Source organism: Macrobrachium rosenbergii, chromosome 13, assembly GCF_040412425.1.
Source record: "Macrobrachium rosenbergii isolate ZJJX-2024 chromosome 13, ASM4041242v1, whole genome shotgun sequence".
NCBI classification, from domain to species: domain Eukaryota; kingdom Metazoa; phylum Arthropoda; class Malacostraca; order Decapoda; family Palaemonidae; genus Macrobrachium; species Macrobrachium rosenbergii.
The window spans coordinates 10,996,494-11,006,629 of NC_089753.1; the positions used below are offsets into that span (position 1 = coordinate 10,996,494).

The 10,136-nt window shown below is 32.5% G+C and overlaps 1 protein-coding gene across 3 annotated transcripts in view; it reads right to left on the reverse strand.

Annotated features, from left to right (window-relative positions):
* Positions 1-10,136, reverse strand: part of LOC136844898 (activating transcription factor 3-like) — an 89,808-nt gene that overhangs the window by 39,273 nt on the left and 40,399 nt on the right. The gene's annotated exons all lie outside the window — the stretch shown is intronic.

Below are 10,136 nucleotides of genomic sequence, written 5' to 3' on the forward strand. Positions count from 1 at the left end.
TGAAGATGAGAACGATGGTGGTGACGACAATGATAAAAAAAGACACCGGTGATGACGATGATAAAGATGATGTTAATGATAGCAAAGCAAATGACGAGCTGAGGACGATGAAGATGATAGTGACGGCGTCTCATCGGATACATTACAAGGACGACCTGCGTTTTCTTCGAAATCATGTACATATTTTCCTTCTCGTGACCTACAGAGGACTTTACGTCATATGTGAAGAAAATATACATCATTTCTCTTGACTCCATTCATTCGTTCACTTTTTTATTAAGTAAAAACGTATCATATATCATCAGTGTTCTACCAGTCTTCCTTCGAAATGGTGATAACGTATTTTGTCGAGAAAATCATTGTATCTAATGGTTCTGGCAATAATAATAATAATAATAATAATAATAATAATAATAATAATAATAATAATAAAGACTTTTCTAGCGATAGTCGAGTGCTCTAACATGTCTTATAATACCTGTCTGTGAAAACAGCTGAAAATCTTAATCCCGAAAATATTTTTAGCATGAACATTTTTTCACATTGTATTTTTATGATGATAGCAATAACACAATAATACAAACGAACATCAGCAAAAAAGAAAATAAGAGCAATGTTTTCGAGTTTAACTATAAAGCATACATTCAGATAACTTTGAATATGAATATAATGATTTCTTGATGATTTTCATTCATCACACCTACGTCGACGATAAGATGAGACGCAATCTTCGAAATCTTTGTCATTCCCCATAACCCGCTCATTGTTTTTATAATCATTATTATTAATGATGATTCAAGAAAATGCCATAATGTGCCTGAAATATTTTGTTGTAATCCACACATACACATACACACACATATACATACTAATATCGCACCTATTTCCTGAGCATGTTTACAACAAAACTACTGTATAGCAAAATATTCACACACACACAAAATACATATTTCAACAGACAAAATATACATATATATATATATATATATATATATATATATATGTGTGTGTGTGTGTGTGTGTGTGTGTGTGTTTTACAAGGAATATGTGAAATGACCAATTCGCTTAGGAACATTTGATCCCCGAGGGCTAGTACTAAACACGGCGAAACAGTGATTCATCTACACTGTTTCGCCGTGTTTAGTACTAGCCCCTGGGGGGTCAAATGTGTTTCGCCGTGTTCAGTACTAGTCCCTGTGGGGATCAAATGTTATATAAGCGAATTGGTATATTTCACATATTATATGTAATATATATATATATATATATATATATATATATATATATATATATATATATATATATATATATATATATATATATATATATATATATATATCTTATTGGTGTCACTAAAAGCACTCTAGATCGTGACACGAGAAGATCCCAGTTCAGTTCGAATACTAGAAGAGGACAATAGGAGGATCACGCTTAGTTAGGAACTCATTGTGGCCCTGTTGATCTACCTAAACAACAAAGACACAGGTACCTGAAGTTCGTCGTTTGTTGAAGGTCGCAACAGTGGTGAAAACGAGAATGAGACTAGCGGCCTCATCCCAAAAGACGCACTGAAATCCGGAAGACTAACACCTGGAGCCAACATACGAGGAAAAAACGTTATGGTAAGAAACTTTGAACGCTCACACTAATTACTTTATGTTGATATATATATATATATATATATATATATATATATATATGTGTGTGTGTGTGTGTGTGTGTGTGTGTGTATAGACATATCATGTAATTTGTGTATCAATATAAAAAATTTATTTATATAAACGTGAATAAGCCCTCCATAGCAAATTTAGCTCCAGTAACTCGATTATAACTAAAAATCTACATATAATTGTTTATTTTAACATTATCATTATTATTATTATTATTATTATTATTATTATTATTATTATTATTATTATTATTATTATTATGGTTATTATTATTATTATTATTCATAACAGAATGTGCCACTAAAATGGTGAAGAAATCCAAAGTAGTGTAAATGTAAATGTATATTAGAACTATATATATATATATATATATATATATATATATATATATATATATATATATATATATATATATATATATTATATATTTCTAATGTACATCTACATCTACGCAACTATGGATGATTTCTTCACAATTATTATTATTATTATTATTATTATTATTATTATTATTATTATTATTATTATTAAGGTAAAACAATCAGTCATCCAACTTTTCTACACAAACGACGTAGTACAGAGTTTGATAGCACACCTTCAAGATGAAGGCCTCTTCAAAAAAAGAAAGAAAATAAACACTCTACCTATTTCCCGTCTTGACAGAATATAAAAAAAAAAAAAAAAAAGGTTGAATATTCCTCCTCCTCCTCAGTCTGTCTCATATGGCGATATCGAGACAGGGAATCTGATGGAGCAAAATGATTTACGGCACGCGTCGCTCGCAGACCGCGTTGGGTTCGATAAGCCGCCGTCCTGCAGTCAGATAGATAGGTAGAGAGATGGATTGATATTTTCCCGACTCGTTCTTTGCGACATTTTTTCCGGTTAGGGAATCTGGATTATTCGTTTCGTTTTCTCTTTTTCTTTTTCTCTATCGAAGGAAATTTACTCATTCGTTTAGCCTCTGTCTCTTTCATATATACACATACATACATACGTACATATCTATGGTGCATCACTATACTGTGACCGGAAATAACAAATAAAAAGCCACAATAATGCATATGAGCGACTGTATTTTTCCAAAATACAAAAAAGGTTAAAAAATAAAGGGGGAGCTTTCGGCCGTTTGCACAACGGCCCTCTTCAGACCGTTGTACAAACGGTCCAAAGCTCCCTTTTTTTTTTAAACTTCTTGTATTTTGGAAAAATATAGTCGCCCATATACATTACTGTGGCTTTTTACTTATACATAATACATATAAATATTATATATATATATATATATATATATATATATATATATATATATATATATATATATATATATATAAATATACTGTATATATATACATACATATATACTGTACATATATACATATTATTTGTACTCTCTACATCTCTCTCTCAATCTCTCTTCTCTCTCTCTCTCTCTCTCTCCTTCTTTCTCACTCCAGAGTTGTTCCATGAAGAATTTTAATTTTTATTTTCTGTGTAACAAAGGGGCGTGGGATGATCAGCTTACAAGTCGCCGTTGGAAAATCCTCCCTTAAATAATTATGCTTTGTTTCTGGCTACAAAGAATTCTCTCTCTCTCTCTCTCTCTCTCTCTCTCTCTCTCTCTCTCTCTCTCTCTCTCTGCAACTATTTTTTCTAAAAACACACTGACCTGTCACTAGTTATGCGTCACTCTCTCTCTCATAGACACACGGGGGTAAAAATAGGATCTCTCTCTCTCTCTCTCTCTCTCTCCCCCAATTTTCCTTCACCGTCACTGGTTTGCGAAAGGTTTGGTAATGAGTCACGAGGCTTTTAAGGGTTCTTCGTAAGGTGAGAGGAATGCGATTTTCAACCTTTTTGGATCAATTGCTTTTGTCAAGAAATGCCAAGGTGCCCGAAGCAAGTGGTATCTTGAAGTAGCTGGGCATATATTTTATTATCTGTCGTTGTTGTTCTTGTAACTTCTCGTTACTTTAAGTCTTTATTTTCTACTACTGTGTTTGTACTTCTGATGCTGCTATATCGTTCCTACTCCTACTATTACTGTTGTCATAATTACTACTGTTTTTTTTTTTTTTTTGTAGTCATCATTTTCACTACTATTGTTTTTGTTATCCAGATTAATATTACGACTATATACTTCTTCTATCACCATTATATTCAACAAGAAAAACATAAATAAAAAGTAAACCTCAAAGCAACGCTGACGGTCGAACTCAGCAATCTCCCTTTCATCAATGTCAGCATTTCAGGCACACATAACTCCCCGTAACCTTTCTAGAATAGATGATGTCACTATGACGTCATCGTGCAAGGCGATACTACGTGACCTGATCTGTTTCTCATGTCCCTGTCAGCGATTTGAAATGTCACCGCTGAGAGTAGCACACACCAATAGGACTGAAAAGGTGGACTGGGTAATTGTGTGGCTGAGTAAGTGATACCTGTCTGAAACCGATTTTGAAAAATTGGGATTAACTGACTTTATATAATTCTGAGCTCACCGTGATAGTGAGATGGTGATTGACAGTTCTATTAAGTAACGTCACAATAGCTTCGGTCATCGATGCCTGAAATAAAGCATCTATCAAAATTTACCCTGAAAAGCTCAGATTAACTGCTTAAATTTTACACCAACATCGCATGAGGTCGGCAAAACTTTAGTTGCTCAAATAATCTATCAGTGGTAAAATGTCTTCCTCACGGCTGACTTTTCAATAAACTATCGTCACAAAAGCTATCGCCACCAACATCGGACATCAATTACTGTATCTGATTAAACCGTTATATTTGTCCACGTCTATCACCAGCAACAATGACGCACAATGAGGCCACCAGAGTGAGTGACTGATTTATTTCATTCTAAGAATTGGCGTCCCAACAACTGAAAAATTTAATTTAAAGGGAAAATACATCTTGATGATCTTTTATCAAAAATAATTCTCTTTGAAGTAAAGTAAATCCAGATAAGGATTTTTCTCGCAAAATAATATTCACCCAATGTGTATATGAATGACAATGGAAGATCACCCACCAAATGAGGAAAAAGAGCGTAAATGATACCTGAAAGATTTTCTAACAAATACTCGTACAGAAGGAAAACTCAAAATGGTCCGAAAATATATTGCTATATAAAGAATGGAAGTGAATATATAAGATTCAACAGACCATTAAAAGTTTACTTTGTGAAAGTAACTTTTAATGGAGCTCAACGAACAAAACAAGTAATCAACGAGAATAAAAAACCATGTAATTACGGAATGCGATACCATTACATTGAGATGCCAACACAAACACACATACACATATATATATGTACATATATATATATATATATATATATATATATATATATATATATATATATATATATATATATATATAATATATATATATATATAAATTTGTGTATTATTGTTGTCATATATATACATATATATATATATATATATATATATATATATATATATATATATATATATATATATATATATATATATATATATATATATATATATATATATATATATATATATATATATATATATATATATACACACACATATATATATATATATGCAATTGCCATAGTTTAAATCTCTATCATATTTGCGTGCAAAAAAAAATTATGAAGATCGTAAATAAATCCTTAAAGTTGCACTAAAATAAAAAAATATATAAAACCTGAACACTAAAATCATAAAAAATTAGCAAAATAAGAAAAAAGATACAAAGAACTGTACAGTCAGAGCCATCTACTTATAAAATAACAAGGAAATAAACTTTGTCATCCTAGAATAAAACTTATTGGAATTAAAGTAGTTCAACTTGAACTACTAATGGCTCAACTGCGACGCCCCGAATGGCCTCTTAACTTCTCGATTTCTTAATATTACTGTGTTATCTCCTCTGGGTTCGATTGGTCTCGAGATGAGTGCGAAATCTTGCACTTCATGTTAATCTCCGAGCGAAATATCATAAAATATTTCATAGAAGATACAGTACAATGCTTCCTTAACACATGGTAACGGAGAGAGAGAGAGAGAGAGAGAGAGAGAGAGAGAGAGAGAGAGAGAGAGAGAGAGGGTATGAATATAAAAACCCCGCCAAATAAAATAAAAAGCAAGGATGAACTGAGGTTACTTATGAAAGAAAGGCAATAAAGTTCAAATGACTTTCCTGGAGTATCACAGAATGATAAATTTGGCCATCTGCTGTACGTATTGCTTGAAATGTTAGTGGATACATTAGTATGTGTGTGTGTGTGTGTGTTTTTCCTGACCAGGGATTTATCTTCAGCTCATTAGTTAAGGAATGAATGTATAGGTGACTAATTTTCTTGTTTTACCTTTGAACCTTCGTTCATGTAGCAGACATGTAATATGTATGCATTATATATGCATATATAATATATATATATATTATATATATATATATATATATATATATATATATATATATATATATATATATATATATATATATATATATATATATATATATATATATATATATATATATATATATATATATATATATATATATATATATATATATTATATATTGTATATATATATTATATATATTATATACATTATATATTTAGTATGTTAATATATATATGTGTATATATACAGTATATATAATCTATTTATTTGAATATTCATACTCTCCAAAGTTATCCCCAACAAAGCACATCAATCTTCACCGGAAGTTCCTTCGTCAAAAGCTTTCCCGGAATTCTCTCTCTCTCTCTCTCTCTCTCTCTCTCTCTCTCTCTCTCTCTCTCTCTCTCACGCACAGACAGACACTCAAAGTCCATTCCCCGCCCAACACCTGGCATGGCCGGTACGTGAGAATAGTGGGCGGTAAAAAAGAAAATGGCGGTGTGTAATGTCCAATTCTTTACATAGTCTCTCTCCCGGTCGATGACAATCTGTCACAAAATGGTCGACAGCAGTCCACGAGGTCTCGGTAAACTTCAGGTACCGGTGTCAAACGATGTTAGAATGACTGTTTCCGTATCTATGTTGCGTAGGAAAAAAAAAGAAGTCGGCGTTTTGTTTTTTTACTTCAACTTCTATTGTTATCAGTACTACACGAACTACTACTTCTACACTGACGTAATGTTATAATGATATTGTAGCATTGGACATTTACTCTATTCAGCACTCTAAAAATAAATACTGACAGTAAATATCTGTCAGTGACATCAGTTGTGATATTAACTGTCGGCTTCAAAATCTGACTACAGTAAATAATAATAATATGAATAACAACAACCTTAATAATAATAAGGTGTGGAGGCAATTACCCAAAGACAAGTTTTTACTTTCAGCATTCTTCATTTCATTTAGCCCTGATCATTGGAATGTCCTCAGTTCACTTCAGCAATTAAGTCTCGTGCTTAGCGAAGGAGGCATATCGTGGCGGTCTTTGAGCTCAATAAATACTGTGCCATGCTGCATAATAACGAGATACTTATAAATACCTGGAAGGAATTTATTCCATTTTATCTCAAACATCACACGCCTTTCAAGATGAAATGTGAAGACAAGTAAGAGACCTTTTCCTAAGGGGTCACCAAGGAGCAGCAAATAATACTGGCACAAGGACAGCCCAACGTAATAAAATGCAAGATAAGTTAATATAAGTTAGGAAGAAATCTTACAGTCGAGCAAACCAGGGCAAAGCAATTACGTTAACATAATCCAGGGTGAATATTCAATACTCGGCTAACTCCTTAACAGAACGAAAGTCAGGGTACAAAGACATGTAACCTATATCCCTGTGGCGAAAAAGAAACAAAAAATAAACAAAAAAAGTATGTGCTACAATGCTCCTACAACGTGAGTCTCCTCATGTTTTCAACAGCCGTCATATGCCTTATTTGGGAAATGATGGACAAAGGTGCTACTAACGAGAACCACAAAAAAGGATAGTTTGTGTTTTTTTATTCCAAAGCTTTCTGACTTTGTTACATTAACCCAGCATCTTTCCCCTCTCTAGTGCATGTGTGTGTGTATGTGTGTTTCTGTGTATATATATATATATATATATATATATATATATATATATATATATATATATATATATATATATATATATATATACATATATACATATATATATATATATATATATATATATATATATATATATATATATATATATATATATATATATATATATATATGTAACGACTGCAAAACCATCACTTAACGTGACAATATACATAGCATATACATAAATGTTTACCATTATGGTTTAGATAACGGTACTGGGATGACTATCTTCACCTTTGCTATTGAAAATAATCACTCTTTACTCTATCCTAGAAAATGATCTCACTTTACTATTTTTCTTCATAAAAATTATAATTTCGACTGTTCCCTAGATCTTTCCGTTCTTCCTTTTCTGTTTCAAATCTTGAACACTATCTTTCAAATCACTCCTCTCGTCAAGCTATTCTTGAAAATTATCTATTTCCTCCCGTCTGTTCCTAAAGATTACTTTGAAAATCAGCCTTTATTTTTAATATCTACTCTCGAAAGTTATCTCCCATAAAATTCCTTTCCTCTTAAACTCTTCCCATTTCTGCTCTTAAAATTGCCTTGGCTTTCTACTTTCCTTTCTTGAAAATACTCAGCTCTCCAATGATTCCTCTCTTCTTTTGTACTCTCAAAAACTAGCCTTCTAAAACAGAATAGATTACAGAATTTAGCCAAAGGCCAAGCGCTGGGGACCTAGGAAGTCATTCAGCACTAGTAAAAGCTTTGAAAGATTTAACAGGTGGAAAACCTCGCAATTGCACTATGAATCTTATTGTTAGGAGAGGGTGGAAAGTAAGATGAGGTACAGTAAAAGGAATGAAAGGAGTTGCAGCTAGGGGCCGATGGGACGCTGCAAAGAACCTTGAGTCAAGGTCTATAGGCCTTGCCTTGAGTAATGCCTACAGTGTACTGCATGAGGAACACTGACGGGTATCCCCCCACTACGGAGACTATCCTTCTATATCAACACCAAGACGGTCTTGATCAACACTATCTTTCCATTCTTGAAAATGAGCAGCCCTTTTTATTTCACCTCTCCATTCTTGAAGAAATCCCACAGGGGCTCATAAAACAACGGCGCTATTTAATGGGATTGCAAGCTTAGAACGGACGATGGGCACAGAGCCCTTATTAATCGGGGTCTTGAGCATACGTCAATACCTTCTAATATGTTTTGGACTCTTGCACATTGATAGCTTTCTTTATAGCATCCATCCCTGTCTCGCATTCTTGCTATCAGCATTATTATGACTTCTGTATGGATATCTTTCTTGTCAGTGGCACTGTCACCTTCGAATGCATTCACATGCTGTAATTATACAAAGAATTGATATACCCAAATAAAGGGCAATCTACTGCCATTTTGTAGCTCTGGCCCGAAGACAAGAAGAGGGAGAAGGAAGAATACAAGGATACAGGCGGTCCTAGCAACGAAGGATGCGATAAATTTTCTAGTTCATAGATAATTGCCCAGTATCCTAATCTAAGCTCAGCAGTAACCTCCGTTCTTCAGCATACATACATACTTGAATACTTACCTACATATTCTGGAGCACCCTCTTAGAGGGGCTGAGAATTATAATATATATAAAAATATATATATATATATATATATATATATATATATATAGTGTGTGTGTGTGTATGTATGTATATATACAAATATATTAACGTCTAAAATCTATGATAACGACGAAAGTGTTGGTAACTTCATAAGGAAGGAGTTTTAAAGGATGACTGAATTGGCTATAAACAATATATATATATATATATATATATATATATATATATATATATATATATATATATATATATATATATATATATATATACACCTATGTGCCTGTTTATAAATGCCAGTATATATTAATTATCAAAATGATACGAAATATGTGCTTATGTGCATGAATGTCTAGTGCACCGTGAACCAAGAATTAAGCGAAACCCCCTTTAATCATTTTTCAAAACACTAAGAATTTCTCTTTGTGGGCCTGACATTCCATCTAAGGCTCATTTTGAAAGGGAAACTTAGTATGTCTCCTATTTATCTATAAATATTTTATACTAAGAAAATATGAGAATTACCCAATCTTTCTTTTTATCTTTTTCTTTTTTTTAATCTTACCTATTTCAAACGAATTCAGGATTTAAATATCATATAAGGAACTCGAAGCGCACTGCATCAATATATGAAAAAAAAAAAATTTAACGGAGCATGCCAATCTGGCAAGTCACGAGAGAGAGAGAGAGAGAGAGAGAGAGAGAGAGAGAGAGAGAGAGAGAGAGAGAGTTCATTACTCAAGTGAGAAAGCCTCCAACACACTTCGTCTGAATCTTCATAATGCTTTGCTAAGACGTACCTTCGGAAATGAGAAAAAAATGACTTAAAAACCAGAGCAAAAAATAATCCAAA